Here is a 20,995-nt window from a genome sequence, read left to right on the forward strand (position 1 = left end):
ACGGTCGAGCTGGACAGGTGGGTCTCGGGCATCCAGCCCAGTGGTCCTCAGCTCTGGTTACACCTTAAAACTACCTGAGTGTGCGTGCGTGCTCAGTCGTGTCTGACTCTGCGACCCCATGAACTGCAGCCTCCTCCGTCCATGGGATTCTCCAGGCAAGAATACTGGAGTGGATTGCCATCTCCAGGGGATCTTCCCGACTCAGGGAACAAACCCATGTCTCCTGCATTGGCAGGTAGATTCTTTACCACTGAGCCACCTGAGAAGCCCTAAAACTACCCAGGGAGTTTTATGATGCACTGATGCCTGGACCCACTGCTCACTTAAGCAAAGCCCTCCGAAGGTAAGGGAGAGGAGGAGGAGCCCAGCTGACCCTACAGCATGGCCAGGGTGAGAATGCTCAGATTCTAGGCCAAGGTGAGAGTTGAGCTGGTCCACCACTGTGCCCTGGAGAATCAGGACCAGGGTGGCTAGTCTACACAGCATGTTGGCTTCCAGGGTGAGTGCAGCAGGCGGGTCCGTCCCCCAAGGGTGGAAAAGGGTGAGTCCCTGCCGACTTGATGGCAGGTGAACTAGGCCCTGACTGCTGGGGTTCCCCTCTCCCCAACAGGAAGTGTCAGGCTTCTGGGGATAGCACGATCCTATCTGCACTCTCCTCCCAGGCTGCTAATCTGATCAGAAACTTGAAGTCTGAGATAAGGCTGTCAGCCTGTGGGATGGAGCCCAGATCACAGGAGGAAGGAAAGCAGGGAGACCCAGGGAGGACTCGGGGTGAGGAGGGGACAGCCCTGGAAGCCTGTAAGAGGCCATGAAGCCCCCTAGGGCAGAAGCAAGGCACCCTCCCACTGCCCACAGAGATGGAGCTTCTGGGAGGCAGGTGTCAGCTCAAGCCACAGAGGCACTGCTCTCCAGCAAGGGGGCCGCTCCATGCACACTGAGCTCCCCACGGGAAAATGTCCAGGTGGGGCCTGGGGTGCTCACTCTGGAGAGGGGGTGAAGTTAGAGGCAGGAGCCTGGAAAAGCACTCTAGTGTAAGTCCCAAACTCACCCGTGCACTCAAATAACCCAGGAGCTGTGAACACATAAACCTACTGGGTCAGTCCATCTCACACTTTTTCAGTCAGATGCCCCAGTAGGAGAACCTGGGAGGCATTCCCAGTATCAAGCCCCAGTGGGGAAGCAACTGACTTGAGCTTCTGAGATCGGTCACCTTCACACAGCCCAGAATTCACCGCACACTGCAGGACTTTAGGTTGGAATCCAAATCGCTCGGTGAGCAGGTGGTACAGGAAAGCATGGCCACCCTCACAGAGAAGAATCCCTTCTTTCTGCCCAGTAGTGAAACTGTAAGGGAGCCACAGAGGGTGGGAGGCAGACTTCTCCGAGTGGCCGCCTGCCTCCTGGATACACCCACCTGGGTGATTCCCAGGTGACTCCCCTCCACAACTGAGACATCATTCAACCACCAAATCATAACTCTGTACTTTGTACACACTGGTCCCTCTGCTCCGAGATGCCTCTGCCCTCCCTCCATGTCTGCCTGGAAAATTCCACTGCACCTTCAGTGTCCGCCCGAGCCCCACTCCATCAGGCTCCAGTGCCCCTGACCTGCCCTCTGTTCCCAGGTCCTCTGGGCCTCCCTGCTGCACTTCAAGCTGCCACGGGTGCTCCGGGACTACGTCTGACACCGCCTTGCTCCATGATGTGTGTCCAGAACCAAGTACTGCATCTGACATGTTGCAGAGCACTCGGAAAAGACCTGTGCTGTGGCCGAGGAGTCCTGAGAAGGAGCCCAGAGCAAGGATGTGGGAGCAGTGAGAGAAGGCTCCCGGGGGAGGCAGCACTGGAAGTGGGCCACGAATGAGGGGGAGCACTTGCTTTGGCAGAGAGGAGGGAAGGGAGAGGAGCTTGCGAGCAAAGGCCCAGAGAGGGGAAATGGGCCGGCCACAGCAGGGAGGTTTGCTGCTGCTGAACTCAGAGACAAGAGATGGGAGGACAGTTGGCGGCAGGGGCAGAGCACAGGGAGCCCCCGGGTTCACCCCTCCTCCTGGTCATGGAGCTCAGCATCCCCTCCTGCCTCCCTCCTCAGATGATTTGCATTCTGAGCAGCTTTCCTTGGCAATCATTAACTCTGAGCTTCACCCATTGGGACTGGGGGGGAATTATTTACTGATAAAGCTGGCAAGTGAGCCATTTCATGTAATTATTACCCAGAGAACACAGCCCACAAGCAAGGGGGAAACTGTCATGGGCAGCCAGGGAGGTGTAGCTGGCAGGAGGAAGTCACATGGACCAGGCAGGGGACTGGCATGTGCCCAGACCTTCAACGGAGGCTAGAGGACATTGGGGATCAGAGAAGGATATGGGGCCTGGGGGGGAGGGGAAGAACAGAGGGCCCATATGACTTTACAGGTGGCCCCGCAGACAATGAGAAGCTCAGATGGCAGGAACCTCTATAATATACAATTATTCCCAACAGTGATGAGAGAGTCTGGGCCTTGGAGTCAGGGGGACCTGGCTTTGAGTCCTGAGATCTCTCTAGGCCCCACTTTCCTCCTCTGTAAATGGGGATGATGATGGTGATTTGAAATTCTACTTACTGAGTACTTGGTCTATTCCAAGACTTTTATGGGCATTTTACACTCCAATGAATTTTCACAATCAGCCTCCAGGTGTGTGTGTGTTAGTCACTCAGTAGTATCCAACTCTTATAGACGCCATGGACTGTCAACCACAAGGCTCTATCTGTGGAATTTTCCAGGCAAGAATATTAAAGCAGGGATCAGAAAGTCCCCTGGGGATTTCCTTCTCCAGGAGAACTTCCTGATCCAGCGATTGAACTTGGCTCTCCTACATTGCATAGGCTCTTTATAATCCTCAGAGTGATTATGTCATTGGCCTGTTTCAAGCATTAACAAGAGCCTGTGTTAAGGCCAAGTTGCACAGTAAGTGTCCATAAAGTCACCTGCCTGTATGACATTATTATGACGGACGATGTTCCTGGCTGGGCTGTCGCAGGCTACAAGGGAAACCACGAAACAGATCCTCCTTCCTCCTCACAAGGACACTATTCTTCCTGCTAATCCAATGTCAAAAGCAACACATTTCACAATATTTGAATGCAGCAGTAGATTAAGAGCCCCGGTGGCAAAATGTGACACAAGGTCATTATTCTAGTATTATTAAGCACAGGTTTTTGTTTTTTTTTTAAGGACTGAGGAAAAATGAATTATTCAAAATACCAGGAAGAATGAGAATAGTAATAGGTGCCTTCAAACCAGCCCCCAAGAAGGTGCAGCCAGAGCTGGGAAGGTGTAAATAGTTAAGCCTTGCCCTGCCTGACCTCTGCTGCCAGAGGCCCCCGTGGCTGCAGGCTGGCCTTGCACCCTGTCTGGAGGCCGGCCTAGAACCCGGCAGGACCTGCTAGAGGCCAGTAGTGCTGGATCAGCCAGCTGGCGGCAGTGGGTGCAGGTTCTGGCTGCAGCCATCCCCGGCCATCCCTGCCTGCCCCCAGAGTCCCGACAGCCTCTGCTTATTGTGGACAGTGATGCACTTTGCCCAAGGGTGGAAAGCTGGGAAAGCGAAAGTCACTCAGGCATTCAGTCATGTCTAACCCTTTGCGACCCCATGGACTGTAGCCCACCAGGTTCCACTGTTCACGGAATTCTCTAAGCAAGAATACTGGAGTGAGTAGCCATTCCCTTCTCCAGGGGATCTTCCCGACCCAGGGATTGAACCCAGGTCTCCTGCACTTCAGGCAGACTGAATGAAAAGTGAGAAAGGAAAAATCATGTCCAGGGTTAACATGCCTCTTCCCATCACATATCCCCATAGTGTCCCACAGAGTACTGGGAAGCAGGAAGGACCATCGAGGCGGAAACATACCTGAAGATAGGTCCCTTATTTCTTGGCCTAGGAACGTCACACAGGGCTGGTATCTGTATAAGAAGGTGGTCACCTCTGCAGTGTGAATCAGGGGCTACCCTCCATACTGTGAGGCTAGAAATTTCACCATTAGAGATTCACTTCTTTGAGTCTTTAAAGAAGGCCCTAAGGAATATGCTGATACTTTGGGGAGAGGAGAGGTGTCATGGGAGTAGCGGAAATCATCGGAGGAATTCTTTTCCCTCTTACTTTTCATGCCGAGTCCCAGGTCTTCCTTTCAGCACATAGAGAATTCATTTCCACAATAACTTATGTTAGCTGGGGGATACATCTGAGCAGGAGGGGTGGAGCACAGGGCAGAGAACCCAGCTCTGTTAAGGCCCATCATAAACAAAGGCCCATCTTTGTGGGAAGAGAGCACTGGGCAAGGAATCAGGGGACCTGGTGACAGCTGACTGAGTGGCCCTGGGAGGCCCAGGTGACCCCACGAGCTGCTTAACCATCTGCGCCTCGGTCTCCACATCCTAGAGTGAGAACGCTGAGGAGGTGAGGCTTGCCGGCACCAGGAGGCGCTCAGAGACCAGCGCGGACACACACTGGGTACCACCAGGTGTGCAAAACACTTCGGTCCTCTCAAAGCAGGGATCGTCTGCTTTGATCAACCCCCCAGAGACCCTGCCCAGCCTCTGTCCTCCCCACACCAGCAGGACACAGGAACTGAGCCCGGGAGCCTGAACAAAGCCAAGTGGAATGGAAAAAGGCCCACTTTATCAGGACAGGTGTTTTCTCTTTGAAAGTCAAATCTGAGGCCTTTGCACAAGGAAGGATGTTCACAGCACACCCAGGCTGGTAGGGTGGAGGCCCAGGCAGGGCAGAGACTGTGTCCCCTGACCCCTCCCTCCCTTGGCCCACTGCCCCTGAGAGCTTGACCACTGGACTTCACTTCTTCAGACTCCCCTTCTGTTCTTTTCAGGCCCTGAAAGAAATCTGGAGGGTGATAAGCAGACTTGATCATTAACAGGAGACCATGAAGTACCCAAGGGGCTTCCCAAGAGGCATTAGTGTCTGGCTTGTCTCTTACATCCGCCTGCCAATGCAGGAGACATAAGAGACACAGGTTCAATCCCGGGGTCGGGAAGATCTTCTGAAGGAGGGCATGGCAACCCGCTCCAGTATTCTTGTCTGGAGAATCCAGACAAGAGGAGCCTGGCTGGCTATAGTCCATGTGGTCACATAGAGTTGGCTACGACTGAAGCTACTTAACAAGTGCATACACACACACACACACACACACACACACACACAAACCCAAAGGACAAAACTGATGCTTCCAGAAGAGAATAAGGTATAAACCCAGGACCCAGAGATGTCAGGAGGCCTGCTCAAGGTCACCCAGCAAGCTGGTCTTAGGGTAAGCCCAGAGGCCCCTAGTCTTGCTAAGGGACAGCCTAGAAGCAAGATTCCAGCAACTGGGCATCTGCTGGACTCAAAGAACTGTCTCTGGGAGGACAGTGAAGATTAAAGCAAACCAGTCCCAGAGGGAGGAGGGACAAAGACAATAGCCACTTTCCCTTCCTCCCAAGTCCTCCCCCAGCCTCACGTTTAAGCCAAATGTTTCATCCTCCTTCACACAATTTCCTTTTTTAAAAATTATTTACAATTTTTGTTTTCAAACCATTGAAAAAAATGGTGGTTTCAAACCATTGAAAATCTCTCGGGTTCTAGAAAGGATGCATACCAAAACTGTCAAAGAACTCAACTGCTGATGCCCCATATTTCAGAAACAGATGCCCTCCCTTCTTGGTGCCCTTCTCAGAGCCACTGCTCCCCAGCAATGCCCGTCATAAGAAAGGACCCCAGAGAGAAGCATTATTGGGCCCTGATCTGGGGAAACAAACACTTGTTTCCTGCCCCGAGGGCCACTGAAGGATACTTGAGGGACAATAACTGCCCAACTGGAAGCATTTTCAAAGCTTCATCATCTCTCACAAAAGTGCAAAGCCACAGTTCATCCAGCTAGCAGCCCCCCAAGGCTCCCCTGCCTGTCAAAGAGGCCGAAACACTGTTGAGAGAGCCCACAGGGGCTCCCTGTCTTCTGCTCCATCCCTTGCCAACAGCTCACCTGTCACCCCCAAAGCAGCCATCACCATCTTCCTGCACCCTGGGGGGGGCCTGATGCATAAGCTCCCCTGGGACACCTGGTCTTGTGGGGCTCCTGTCCCTTCTTTCCCCCTTGAGGAGACCCACGGTCTGCTCGAGCTCTTCCTGTTTCTAGAAGTCATCTCTGCCAACCACAGCCCAGCTGGCTTCCCTTCATTCCCTGCACTGGCGTCTGGGGCGATCGAGCCTACTGGAGAAGGGGCACATGGTGTCTTTGCTGAGGAAGCAGAACAGACGCAACAGACTTGTAAGACCTACGACACCCAGCCCAGGTCAGAGTTCAGGGCAGCAAGGTAAACATGAGCTGAACGTGAGGTTATTTCCCCACAAATTCCACTCTCAAAAGGTCAATAACTCTCGAGGCAACAATAAGAGAAAAATTGCCAGGTAGCTTGAGTGATGGCCAAGTGTGAGCATGTGTTTGTGAACTTCCAGTGGATTTACTGACTTAAAGTGCAAGTCTGGGAGGTGGACCAGCATGACTAGAATAGGCAAATCCTCCCCCTGGTGCACACGCACACGCACACACTCTGTGTGATCCGAGACATTGTGGACTGCAGCCCCCAGCTCCAATACAGCAGCGCTATTCCTAATCCTTCTACCATTATTCCTCTCTTCTCCATGTTGTGAAGCCTTTCTGGTCTTCAAGAATTCTTCTCTCAAATCCAATGCCCCTGGAAGAACCGGATGGGCTTCTGATCCCAGTGGAGGGAGGCTCTGGCAAGGATGAGGGGGCTTTCATGGGGGAGGCAGAAAGCACCAAGAGGGCGGGGGGACGAGAGACAGGAGGGTACACCTCTGCAGGGCAACAGGCAGAAAGGCGGGAGGAGGGTGCCAGTGCCAGGAGGAGGTGGCAGCAAGTCTCAGGAGCGAAGGCGGATAGTTGAGTCCATCCAGGGACAGGCGTTTGCTAACCTGGCACTAAAAGGCCAGAGGTGGACTCATGTCATGACCAGGCCTCTTCTCATCTGCAGCTCCAGAGCCCTCCCCTGAACTCACAAAGGGAATCAACGTAAAGTCAGACTGCTCCTGGGAATTTAAAAACTGTCTTCCAAGAAGTACGCACAGGACTCAGCCTGCATCTTTGGCTCCATGTCTGTCTCCTTCCCCACATGCATTCAGATTCACCTTCTCTGTATATTGCCCTCAAGCCTCCCGGTTCTGATCACCCCCGACCCACCTGCACCTACACAGTTCCCTGTGTCTCCCTGTGTTCCAGCCCTTCCATGACGGCTATCCTCATCTGGAGACACCTCCTTTAGGAAGACCACACCAAGAGCCTGTTTGTTTAAGCACTCACGCTGATGGCTCTGCAGGTTCCCCAGGACCTGCAGTTCACCCATCCTCAGACTCTGTCCTTCCAAGGGTCCCTCCTAACTGTACCCACAGGATTTTAATTTACGGTGTCTGCATGGCACATAGGGAGGCTAATGACATTGAAAGAATGCTCTACTTACATTTCCCAGGAGAATGGGGCATAGCACACGGGACCATGGGGGAGCGCCAGGCTTTGGTCAAGAGGCAGAAGCAGAAGCGAGGCTCTTCTGGGGTTTCCATGGGAAAGGCAGGCAAGGCAGCTCAGGATTGGCTGGTTTGAATAGTTCCAGCAGAAGTGGGGGCACTGGGGCTGTCTCTACTTGCCTGGGACCTGGCACTGGGTTGGTTTAGGGCAGGGGAAATATATGGTGCATGTGAGAGTAAGATAAGTAGGGGATTCAGAGTATGGAGTCTGATCACAGGGGAAATACAACCATGTTGGCCATCAGCTCGGCCCACTGATTAGCACGTGCCAAACGGAAAAGACACTATCTAAGGAAACAGAGAATACCCATCCCCTCACTTCCCCTCATCCAGCTCAGGTTCCAGCATTTGTTCATCCACTCTTTGCTAATACAGTAGTTCTCCTGTTCTTTAACTTTCAGATACCTTGTTAACACAATCCCATGCCTAGGTGGACTCAAACATCTGCCTTCTCTCTCACAACTTGCTGCCACCAAGTTCCTGGCATCAGCACCCTCATCCCACCTGCCCTTCTGCCTGTTACACAGCAGAGATGTTTCCAGTCCTGGTCCTAATGTGGAACCTACTCCAACACTTCCTCAGGGACCCCTGAGCCAGGGACCACCCCCCCCCCCCATGCCAGTGAACATCATAATTCTGAAAACATAGCAGCAAAAACAAAAAAACTTCCCTGATCAACTGTGTGTGTAGGGGGGTGGGGGGGGGGTAGAGGAATGCTTGTATTTTATACTCCAGACAAAAGACTAGTTTCTCCAATACACAAGGATCACCTCTAATTCCATGAGAAGAGGACCAATAACCTCACAGAAAATGGGTAAAACATACAAATAGACAGTTCATAGAAATGGAAATGCACATGGCTCTCATCTATGAAAACATGTTCAGCCTTATTCATAGCAAGAAAAATGCAAATTAAAACGATGTCAAGAAACTATCTTTGTCTTCCAGATTGGCAAATATCAGTAAGCTGGTAACACTATGTTGGAGGATATAGAAAAATGAGCATCCTCGTGTTCTACCGATAAGAGCGAACATTCTTATAAATTCTATGGAGAGCAATCTGCTGATAGCTTTCAAAACACAAACCACACAAAGCTTCTGACTCATCAGTGCCACTTCTGAGACTTTTTCCCACATGCACCCACTAACACGGCAGAATGACTAAAGCACAAGAAGATTCAGAGGGACATTGTGATGTCCCCAAACAGGAGATTTGTTAACTAAACTACATGCCATCCATATCATGGAACATTACCTAGCTGTAAAGGAGGATGACAAGCTCTCCATGAACTTATCTGGAAGCTTCTCCAAAGAGCTAAGTGGAGGATTTCCATAGTGGTAGTGGCTAAGAATCTGCCTGCCAATGCAGGGGACTCGGGTTCAATCCCTGGTCTAGGAAGATCCCACAGGCCGGGGGATAACTAAGCCTGCAAGCTACAACTACTGAGCCCAAGCTCCTCGAGCCTGTGCTCTACAATAAGAGAAGCCCACGCAGCACGACGACGAGGAGCCTCCACTCCCTGCAACTAGAGAAAGCCCATGCGCTGCATCAAAGACCCAGTGCAGCCAAAAATAAGAAATAAAGTTTTTAAAAAACAGAGAGCAAGCTAAGTGGAAAAAGACCAAGGGACAGAAGAATGCATACAGTGTTGCTACCTTTTTTGGGGACAGATCATACATGCATTTACTGATCTGCGCATGAAATGTCTCTGGAAGAATATGTAAGAAACTGGTGGAGTTGCCTCTGAGGAGCAGAGGGCATTGGGAAGCCAAAGGAGATGGGTGTGGAGACTTTTTCACTGTGAAATCTTTACAATTTTTGAATTCTGAACCATGTATATTTTTCTTCTAAAAAAAAAAAGGTGGATATGGGGGCAAAACAAGCAAGATTCAATAAACAAACAAAACAAAAACCTCCCTATTGCACTTTCCTTCTGGTTTCTACGCTCTCTCCTCACCTTCTGAGGACACGTGTGGAAAGGCTGTCTGCCAGCTGTCCCCATCCCCTCCTGGCCCTTCCTCCGCAACCCCAGAGCGACGAAGTCACTGGTCTCTAAATCCACGGGCCGTGCCCCAGTCCTCACCTTACTTGAAGGCTCCAGCGACTCACTGCAGGCCAGGTCCCCTCTTCTTCATCATCCTTGGGCTCCCCCAGAACCCCACTCCCCAGGTCCCTGCTCTGTATCTGGGCTGCCTCCCCAGGCCCAGTCTCTGAATGCCAGCACCCCTGGAGCTCACTTCTAGGCCCTCCTCTCTGCTCTGCTCTTTGCGGGCCACACTCCCCCTGGGGCACCTGGTCTACCCAAGGCTAAGCTTGTCATCTACATGTGTGTCATTCCCAAACATGCATCTCCAGCTGGACCTCTCTTCTGAGCTCAGGCCCCCATTTGGATGACTCCCTGGGGTTTCCCACACAACAGGCCCCAAATGTAACTCACCAGCTTCCAGCCAGTTTCATCCTCCACACCTGGATGGCTTCCTTGCCTGTGTTCCCTCCTGCATATCCCTCGAACCTGGCCACTCTTCACCTCCTCCACTACCGTCCATCTAATGGAAGCCGTCCCACCTCAGGGCCTCTGCACTCCAGTTACCTCTGCCTTCAATATTCTCCTCCATTCCTCATCCCTGCTTTATCTTGATTCTTATCTATCTTCTAGAACTCAGATTAACACCACTTCCTCAAGAGACCTTTCCTAGTCCCTAGACCAATGACTCTCAAATGAGGGTGATTTTTTTTTACATTTGGCAATGTCTAGAGATGTTTTTGATGATCACAACTGGGGTTGGGGTATGTGGGGAGAGGCCAGGGATGCTGCTAAACATCCTACAACACTCCAGACGGTTCCCACAACAAAGAGATATCTGATCCAGAATGTTGGGAGTGGAGATGTGAGAGCTCCTGCCCTAGGTTAAATCACGTGTCCATGACATACTTTCATAGCATGCTCCATTTCTCTTGAAGAGCACCTATCACCATCGTGTCAATATTTAACTGTGCAAAGGTATTGGCCAAGTTTCATCTTCTAAGCCTTAAGAGATGAATAAATAAATTAAAGTCACTGGCTTGGATTTATCGCTATATCTCCAATTCCCATGCCCAGCCTCAAGCTCAGAGCCTTGAGTTTGGTAGTGAAAACATATGGAGAGATATGAAATACTCAGGGCAGGGATGGGCAGTACTGCAGAGCACTCTCCCCGTGTCTTGGCCTCCAACTTTGTGGGATCCTCTGTGCCACCTGATGGTGGTCCTTTCCCTGCCCTGGACCAGCCTCTGCCACTTTGCTGCAGCACCTAGGTCTGCGTAGTTTTGCACACCCCTCAAATCCTGTCTCCACCTAGGTGGTTCCACAGGCCCCTTCAAGCCAATGGATATGCCCTCATCATCTTGTCAAACTGGTCGCTCCTCCTGTTAAGTTCATCCAGCAGCCTCACCACTACTCACCCAGCACAGACCCCGGTGCCCTGTGTAGCCCACCCACTCTCCAGACCTGCTCCTTCCACCCAACTCAGTCACCAGGCTCCAGTGCTTGCCTTAAGCCTCCTTCCCTGCCAGGCCCTCTGTGACATCACTTTCAGCTCTGCATATCTCAGATGACAACACACCTGTATCACTTCCTGATTAAAACCCCCTTCAGTGCTTCTCACGGAACACAGCGTGGAGCCCAAGTTTCTTGCCTGGTCCCAGACCCTTCACCCTCCGAGGTCCATATCCAGCCCCAGGCACAAACACCGCCACTTGTCTCCTGCCGCAGTTCAGGCCCTCCCCCCTCCCTTCCCTCTTCCCCTTCCTGTCCCCCTCCCTTCCTCTTCCTCTATTTAGATGCCTGAAAAGCTCATGTTCATCCTTAAGATCTAGTTCTAACTCTTCTTCCTCAATGGTATGGTGGTTCCTCAAAAAATGAAATGTACCATTTCCATTGAATCCAGCAATTCCACTTCTGAGGACATACCTCAAAGAACTAAAAGCAGGGACACAAACAGATATTTGTCTATTCATGTTTATGGCAGCTGTACTGTCAAGAGCCTAAAGGTGGAAGCGACCCATGTCCTTTGATAAACAAAATATGGTATATTGAACACTGGAATCTCCTTCTACCTTCAAAAGGAAAGAAAATCTGATGTATACCACACCAATAAACCTTAAAACACAATACTAAGTGAAAGAAGCCAGACACAAAAACCCTTATGTTGTAAGATTATGCTTAAAAAAAAAAAAAAAAAAGACTCTACTTACATGAGGTACCCAGAAAGCAGCATGGTGGTTACCAGAGGCAGAGGGGGAGGAGGGAAAGGGTGGTTAGTGCTTACCGGGTACAGAGTTTTGATTTTGTAAAGTGAAGAGTAGGATGATGATGAGGATTGTACAACAATGTGAATGTCCTTAATGGCACTGAAGTGCACACTTTGAAATGATTAAAATAGTAAATTAAGCTATATGGTGTGTACATTTTACCACACACAAAAAAGGCAAAAACCAAAACTCACACCCAAGCTCTTCTTGTTGAAATCCCCTGTATGCCACCATTAACTCCCCAAACCCAGGCACAGCCCCATCCAGCATCCCCGATCCCCTACCTCACACCCTGGGTGGAGCTGCCCAGACCCTCCTCTGTGTACTGCAATTACAGACTGACCTCTGCCCTCCCAGACCGAAGGCTTCTGCTGAAGAGGGCTGTGTCTGACTCCCTGCTCCTTCTGCAGCATCTAGAGCAGTCTCTCATCCTTCAGTGAGAATTAGAAGAATGAATAACCCAGACCGGTCATTCTGGGTTCATACTACCCCAAATTTCACAGCCTGTTGCCCTCAGAACAGCAATTTACTGCTAAGGCTCATTGAGAAACTCCTCCCATTCCTAGAGAAGATAAATCTTCACCCTTCCATGAAGCAAAAAGGTCAGAAGGGGCTTCCATGGACGGTTAATAAACAACTAACTCAAGAGGAATAAACAAAATAAAACCAGGTCTGGGCTGGGGTAAGAGTGCATGGCCCTTGGGTCTGACACCCGGTGCTCTGTCTTCCCTCCTCTGCATGGCGAGTGGCCGCTGATTCACTTCCTGTGACCCCTTCCAGGGCAGCAGGAAAGGGGACCATGGAGGAGCCAACTCCTCAGGGCACGTAGAGATGATTAGTCACTGGCTGGAAGGCTGCTGACCTTAGTACCTGGGCCGACCATAGGCCTGCTTCTCCCACGCCTGCCTCCTTATGGAACCCAAGGTCTGGGAGGCAAAGAGACCTTGGCCTTGGATCCCAGCAAGAGGACCAGTGGGCCCAGCACTCTTCCTGTTCTCAGAGCTCACACGGCCCCCATAAGCCCTTGGAGATCCCACACACAGGTTCCTCACACACACACAGTCCTCACTTCCAAAACGGGGCTGCAAGAGAAAGGTGTCTTCCTGGTCCTGAGGGTAATCATTGGGAGGGTCTTCAGAGATCATCTAACCCCATGGTTCTCAATTAGAGGTGATTCTGCTGCCAGGGGTCAATTGGCAACATCTAGAGACATTTGTGTTTGTCAAGAAAGAAGCAAGAGGTGGTTATGGGCATCTAAAAAGTAGAGGCTGCTGTCAAAGCACGGGACAGCCTGGCAGCAACAGAAGTATCTGGTCCACAGTGTCAACAGTCCCCGATCCCAGCCAAGCTGTCTCTTCTACAGATGAGGAAACAGGGGCCCAGAGAGGGACAGGGCCAAAACCATACTGTGAGTCAGATCGTGTCAGAATTAGAATCTCCAGGGCTCCCCACCAGCCACTCCAGCCTTCAGCTCCCAAGACTCCTGTGACTGACAAAGACTGGTGGCAAGCTGGCCAAGTAGAGGGACTCAGAACCCTGAGATCCAGACAATTCATGATGGCTGGGCTTGGTGCCTTTGGCAGACTCCAATGCATCACACCAGGGCCAGCCTGACCACAGGGCTCCCACATAACCAAAGAGGAAGAATGTCTTAAGGGGCTACCCCTATCGATCTAATATGGGGGCCTGCATAGGCTCTGCTTCCCCTGTCTCCATGTGTGTGCATAGCACCCTGGCCTCCGGGCTCTCTGTCCTGTCTGTGGCCTATGTGGCCGACTGCAGTAGCATGGTATGGAGGCTGAGGTGTCAGTGTCTGGAGCCAGACTAATCCTGCTACCCCCTCCCCGCAACTGTCATCTTGGCCAAAGTTATAGCTCCTTGCTGAGGCTCAGTTTCCTCATCTATAAAATGGAGATGATCTAGTTTCAACCTCATGGTTGTTGTAAGGATTACCTAGGACAAGCACTTAGAACACTTAGAACTAGCTGGGTATCTGGCACCCAACTAGCATTCGGTGAATGCTTATTACTATTACTAAAAACGTAGCCCTGCTTGTCCAAGCAGTTAGAAAAGGCAGGGTCTACATTTCCAGTGAGTGTGAAGAGGACAGACACCTCTAGGGACCTCATCTCCTGTTCCTGCAATAACCTCTTTGGGAGGGTTTCTCGCCATCAGTGTCTTTTCCTCCAATAAACACCACATGGCCTTGAGTTTTCCCTTAGAACACAGACAAAAGTCCTTTGCAGAGACAACAGCGGCTGGAAGAATGAGGCGGGGCACGGGACATTTAAATTGCTCAGTGCTGGTGAATGTGTGGCTGTATCTCCCATATTTTCTATCCCATAGAAAGTTCCAGCTTCTACCCTACCCACCCCACCCACACACACCCAAGCTTCTCCAACCTGCTTGTCCCGACACAGCATCCCGGAAATTCAAGCTCTTGGAGCCTCCGGTAAACCACTTATTGGATTCCTAAGGGAGGCCTTGGAGCCAGGCGCCCTGAGCAGAATGATGTCCTCACTCTTCTGGGCCCACAGGTCTGGTTGCACCTTCTCAGACTGGCCTGTGAGCCTTCCCCAGCAGACCTGAAGCTTCATCTCTTTCCCCAGGGCCATCAGCGACTTGACTTTGGTCCTCTTGGGTTCTCCAGGGCCCCGGGGAATTTGAAAAGGTTGCCTGGAGAGAGCACTGTTTTCACCACTAACAGAGGCATAGCCCACCTCTGGAGAGCAGCAGTTTCTTTTGGGGATGGGGGTCTGATGGGGAGCGCTCCCCATCTGGCTCTCTCAAATCACTCTATGTGGATGGTGATATATTTGGCTAGGGGCTCCCCTCTGAGTAACTGGAGGCAGTTGGCCTGAAGGTTCTTGCTGAGGCAGCTCCTAAGCACCCCTAGCAACCTGGTGCCTGGGACAGAGACCCAACTTAGAATTGACTCGAATCCAACCAAGAAAAGCTCCACCTCTGCCTTCGAGAGGTCACTGCTTGTCCGTCAACAGAGGAGTGGATAAAGAAGATGTGGTACGTATACACAATGGAATACTACTCAGCCATAAAAAGGAACACAATTGTGCCATTTGCAGAGATGTGGATGAACCTAGAGACTATCTCACAGAGTTAAGTCAGGAAAACAAGCCACATATTAATGCATATATACAGAATTTAGGAAAATGCTATTAGACAATCTTATTTTACAAAGCAGAAATAGAGACTCAGATATAGAGAACAAAGGTATGGGAGGAAGGGGGAGGCTGGGATGAATTGGGAGATTGAGATTGACATATATACACTACTGTGTATACAATGGGCTTCCCAGGTGGTACTAGTGGTAAAGAACCTGGCTGCCAATGCAGGAGACATGGGGATTCTATCCCTGGGTGGGGAAGATCTTCTGGATGAGAGCATGGCAACCCACTGCAGTATTCTTGCCTGGAGAATCCCATGGTCAGAGGAGCCTAGCAGGCTACAGTCCATGGTGTCACAAAGAGTCAGACACGACTGAAGTGACTTAGCACACACACAGGTATAAGACAGAGAAGTACTGAGAACCTACTGTGTAGTACAGGAAACTCTGCTCTGTGCTGACCTAAATGGGAAGGAGATCCAAAAAAGAGGGGATATATATAAAACTATAGCTGATTCACTTTGCTGTATGGCAGAAATTAACACAACACTGTAAAGCAACTATACTCCAATAAAAAATTAAAAAGAAAAAGAGGTCACTCATCTCTGGGCCTCAGTCTCCCCAGCTGTACAATGAGGAAGGGTGGCCTGGATGTGTTCATTTATTTAACATATATGAGATAAGCACCCACTGCACACAGGGCACTGCTCTCGCTCCTGGAAATAGAGTAGTAAACAAAACAGCCTAAAAGCCCTGCCCTCATGGAACTGATCATCTAACAGGGAAGACAGCTGATAAACAAGATTTTTAAGGTGAAATATACAGGATATCAAATCAGTCAATCCTAAAGGAAATCAACCCTGAACATTCATTGGAAGGACTGGTGCTGAAGTTCCAATACTTTGGCCACCTGATACAAAGAACTGACTCTTTGGAAAAGACCCTGATGATGGGAAAGACTGAGGGCAAGAGGAGAAGGGGTGATAGAGGATGAGATGGTTGGATGGCAGCACTTCCTCAATGGACGTGAGTTTTAGCAAACTCCGGGAGATAGTGAAGGACAGGGAAGCCTGGGGGGCTGCAGCCCATGGGGTCGGAAAGAGTCAGACACGACTTAGCGAACAACAATGAACAACATACAGGATATTAGGCGGTAATAAGTGCTGTGGAAAGGAAAGCACAGAAGAGGTGTAAGACTGTGAAATCTAAGGCTTATTCCAACTGAGATATGCTGGGTCTCAAGCTCTTACTCCACTGGGTTCTCATTAAGAGCCAGGAATGGCAGTAGGAAGCCAGGCACGGCCTATGAGTGTAGGAACCACTGGTCTGTGTGTGAAGGGTGGGGGTGGGGTAGGTGGGGTGGGGGTGGAGGCCAAGTGCAGGGCCTTGAATCCCAGCTATGCTCTCAGTGGCCTTCTCCAAGGAGCAGAACTGGCCAGCTCTGGGTATTCTGGTCTGTTCTCAAGCCAAAGCAGACACCACGTCTGCTAAGGAATCCAAGGTTATAGGGTTCCTGGCAGAGCTTCAGATGTCTTCAGGGCGCTGTCATAGAAAGTCTGCTACACACTGCCTTTCCACTCGATGCTAGCCTTGGATCTCAGACCCTTCCTGTCCCTCCTAGACTCTCCCCTGTGTTGTAGAGTATCCTTTCTCCTTACATGGCTGGAGAGGGGTGATTTTTCACCAATTTTTAGCCATTTCTCTTCCTCTAGAGATTATTTTTGACTGATAAGTACTTCATGTGAACCTACTGTGTGCTCATTATGAGGAGTGCTTAGAGGGACATCAAGATGAGTGATCACTTCCCGGAAGGAATTTACAGCCCACCCAGGGAGGTCAGGCTAACAGACAAACATGTGAGGAAATACCTGTTTGCTTTGCAGCTTACAGAGCCATTTGGACTACATACTCTTGCATGAAACCATACAGAGTCTATTGTTCCCATTTTACAGATTAAGAAATTGAGTGCTCTTCCCTAAATCCATGGTTGCCCCATGGAATGGTAAGGAGAGGAAGAAGCAAATGAAGACTAGCATTTCCAAATAAGATTTCCTGGAGAAATGGGTAAGATTTGGTACAGATGGGCCAAAGGCCCTCTGCCTCCAACCTAGAGCAAGGCCATGTTGGACATGCATCCCACCACCTGCTACTTCTCCTAGCCTAACCAGAAGTGGACGGAGGGTGAAGTGAAAGCCCAGCTGTCTGGAAAGACAGATGGGATTATGGACATGATCACTGGCTTAAAAAAAAACTAGTTGGGTAAAGATTTCAAGGGCCTTCAGGAATGGCGTTGGACACCTTTCTGGTCTGACTTATCAGAATATCCTTTCTGTTCCACAAGGGCAAAGATCCATCAGCTGGAAAAGAGTCTTTGCTATTTCAGGTTAATTCATTCCATTCTTGTGGGGCACTTTCAGGTATTACGGCTGTGTGTGTATGCTAAGTCACTTTAGTCGTGTCTGACTCTTTGTGACCCCATGGACTATAGCCTGCCAGACTCCTCTGTCCATGGGATTCTCCAGGCAAGAATACTGCAGTGGGTTGCCATGCCCTCCTCCAGGGGACCTTCCCGAACCAGGGATCCAACCCGCTTTCTTAAGTCTCCTGCACTGGGAGGTGCGTTCTTTACCACTAGCGCCACCCCGGCTATAGCTGTGAGCAAAACAAGTCTCTGCCTCCTGCAGACCATGTAGCTTAGCAAGGAGCTTGCCCTCTCTTGGAAGGGCTTCCTGACCGGATTTTATTTCTTCTTGGAGGTGTGCTTCTCTGGGCCTACCCCTTTCAGGGGAAGAACCTCAAGGGAGGGAGAGAAGAAATGAACCCTTGCTGATAAGGGGCCCAGCAAAATGGAGAACCAACAATCTGACTGTGGTTTGTGGTCCAAGTCCACCACTTTTCTCCAGCAAATTACTTAACCTCTTGGAGCCTCCGTTTTTGCTCATCTGACAATGGAAAAAGACCTACTTCCTCACTGGTTAATGGGGCGGGGGTGGTGGTGGTGGGTGAATTCAGGGAAGCACCCATGAGAGTGCTGTTAGCTCCTCTCTGATCCTCTGACCTCCTCCACCTGTTCTCTCTGCCTCTGCATAGTTAGGACCATCTTTCACACTCTTCCTCACACACAGCTGAGCGCTCCTCGAAACCTAAGCAAGAGGAAGCCGTTCTGTTCAAATCGTCAAGGGTTGTAGAGCTCGCTCTAATCCCTGCCTCTGCCCACCCTCTATCCCTCTGCCTACCCTCTCTCCTTAGTGATCATCTTGAGGAGCGGGGGAAGGGAGGTGGGGGGGCGTGGAGGATGCCCAGCAGGGCTGTGGCCTGAGGGAGGCAAGATAGAAGCCCGGAACTCCTCGTGGCTGGGCACCCAGTTATTCAGGGCCCTGACGGTGAACCCCACCTCAACCGGGCAGAGGGCTGCCCCCTCACCCGCACCCGGTCTGGCTCAGCCGAGTCTCCTATCATACATCTTGGCCGGGGGAGGCGGGAAGCACAAACGTAAACATCCCTTAAGAAATCGCCAACTCTGCCGTTCCCATCTAAGGATATATATTTTTCTTAAGGAATCGAGGGACAAGGGGGAGGGACGCAAACGCTCAGAAGAGCGAGAGACGGGAAAAGCTAGAAAGCAAACTTCACTCGGATCTTAGCAGGGACCCTGTGCCAGGGTAGCGGCCATCCCACCTTCGCATCGGCTCCTGGGCGGAGGAGTGGGGGCAAAAGAGGCTGCATTTCACGGCCGCCTGGTGCAGGGCCGTCCCGGGGTAAACTTTCCAAGAGTCGCCCGGGGAGCCGCCGCCGGGCTCCAGGGAGCCTGAGGGGGCGGCGGCCGAAGTGGGGTGCGCGTGGACGGGGAGGCGGAAGGACGCGCGTCGTGGGGCAGTCCTGCCCTCGGTTACCTGGGCTCCGAGGGTCCCGGGCATCCAGCAGAAAGGGCGCAGGGACGCAGGACTCGCAGGAGGAGACCTGGACTCCTCGCTGCCGCGTGTGCCGCTGGACCGCCGGCTCGCTGCACCTGGCTGGGCGGTCGGCGCGCCTCCCAGCGGGCCCCGCCCACCCCGCCCGGGGGGGCGGAGCCGGGCGGGCGGGGGCGGAGCCGAGGCGGGGCACCGCCGGCATCTCCCGGCCTGCATCTAACAGAGAGCCACCCACGTCGGACTCCGTGACCTCCCAGGGGTCGCCCCGCCACTCGCCAGCCTGAGGCGCGAGCCAAGCCTGGCACCCAAGTGGAGTCGGAGGTGTCCATGGGCCCCATCTCCCCTGCAACTTCCACGCCCACCTCCATTTCTAGGAACAGAGGCCTGAGAGCCCCGAGGCCTCCTGGAGGGCAGAGCCACTGAGCCTGCCCTTCAGAAGAATGCATGGGGTGGAGCACAGGGAAAAAACAACTGGGCACCCGCAGCCCCACCCTACCAATGTCCTCTCCCCGCTGGGAGGGTTTCTTGGCCGTTCGCAGCCCCTGTGGTCAGTTCCACCCAGCTGTCTTCGGAGTGCCCCAGCGAGAGGGGAGTTGCCACCCTCGCCCTTTCCCCAGGCCCCTATTTCTCAGGTCTGGAAGATGCTCGACCTGGACCTCTGCCACTCAGCGGACACAGTGAAAGGAGTCAAAGGGACACATAGGGCAAAGAAAACACACACACACACACAGCCCACCCCCATGACCACCTTCACCACCCAGACTCCCTGGCTACTCCCAGGTTGCAGCCACTTCCGGCCTAAGCCCTCCTCCTCCCAGAGGAACTCTCAACTCCCAGACTAGTGTAGAGGAGCATCCCACCTGTGGCCCCAGGCTCTCTGAGCTCCTTCTGCTCCCTTCCTTGCCATGTTTGCTAGATGTGCAAGCAGTGGCAAGAGCACTGGACCTGGAGTCCAGAGACCTGGGCTCTAGCCTCCTTTTAGTTCTGTAACCTGGGGCAAATTGCTGTCCTTTCTGAGTCTCAGTTTACGGTGAGTGGGTTGCAGTTGATGATCTCTAAGGCCTTTTTTGTGCTTCGTCTCTCAGTTGTGTTGGACTCTTTGCGACCCCATGGACTGTAGCCCACCAGACTCCTCTGTCCATGGGGATTCTCTAGGCAAGAATACTGGAGTGGGTTGCCATGCCCTCCTCCAGGGGATCTTCCCAACACAGGGATCGAACCTAAGTCTCTGGTACTGCAGGCAGATTCTTCACCATCTGAGCCACCAGGGAAGCCCAAGAATACTGGAGTGGGTAGCCTATTCCTTCTCCAGGGGAACTTCCCGGCCCAGGAATGGAACTGAGGTCTCCTGAGGTGGATACTTTACCAACTGAGCTACCCGGGAAGCCCAAGGCCCGTTTTATGGTTCCTCAACCACACTATTGATCATCTGGCTTATTAGGTTTTCCTATGGCTACATACCTTGTAAGAGGATGGGTGGGTGGGTGTGTACTAACTTGGCCTCTCAGACTTAAGTTCTTGAAGGGAAAGTGATGTGACTGTACAACCAGGCAGGCAGTCATCCTGGACAAACCAGAGCTTGACAAAGAGCCAGTCCTAGCTTTTGTTGAATTCAGAGTGGCCTCGAACAGGTCCCTTGTAAACAATCCTGGCTTTGCCTTACAAAGGGACCAGATGAGATATGAAGTTCTTTGAAGGGGGAAGGCAAAGGGTGTGTGCTGTTTTTTTTGGATGGCCATGGCGGTGATGGGCTTCGCAGGCCGAATGGGTTATGAGGCATTTGAAGCCTAGAGCTGGCCTCATCCCCACCCTGTAGACACTGCAGCACGCACAGGTACCCGGCCCACCCCCCCGTCATACACAGACAGCAGGAAGGGCGACCCCCCCAGACTCCCAGTCATGGCAGGCCTCTGGTTTGCAGCTTGGGAAACTAAAGAGATTAGATAAGATTCATAATAAGAGTTTACTAAGGTAAAGAGACATGGTCAGTGGATTACTGATTAATCGATCAGAATGTCTTGGCAGAACAGCTGGTCAGCAAGTGCCACAAATTCCCACCTCTGCTCTTAGGGAGATTAAGGTCTAGCTGAATGATTAAACGGG

General features: G+C 51.7%; 1 protein-coding gene across 3 annotated transcripts in view; it reads right to left on the reverse strand.

The window, feature by feature from the left end:
- PAQR5 (progestin and adipoQ receptor family member 5) overlaps window positions 1-19,027 on the reverse strand; it is a 96,592-nt gene extending 77,565 nt beyond the window's left edge. Inside the window, exon 1 of one of the 3 annotated variants that reach the window (XM_006071019.4) lies at window positions 18,875-19,027. The gene's annotated coding sequence lies outside the window, so the exon portion shown is untranslated. Of the gene's footprint in view, window positions 1-12,200; window positions 12,346-18,874 lie in introns of those variants that run through there. The other 2 variants (XM_025296244.3, XM_006071020.4) reach the window with 2 other exon arrangements.
- Between the last annotated feature and the right edge of the window lie 1,968 nt (window positions 19,028-20,995).

This window comes from Bubalus bubalis, chromosome 11 (assembly GCF_019923935.1).
Source record: "Bubalus bubalis isolate 160015118507 breed Murrah chromosome 11, NDDB_SH_1, whole genome shotgun sequence".
NCBI classification, from domain to species: domain Eukaryota; kingdom Metazoa; phylum Chordata; class Mammalia; order Artiodactyla; family Bovidae; genus Bubalus; species Bubalus bubalis.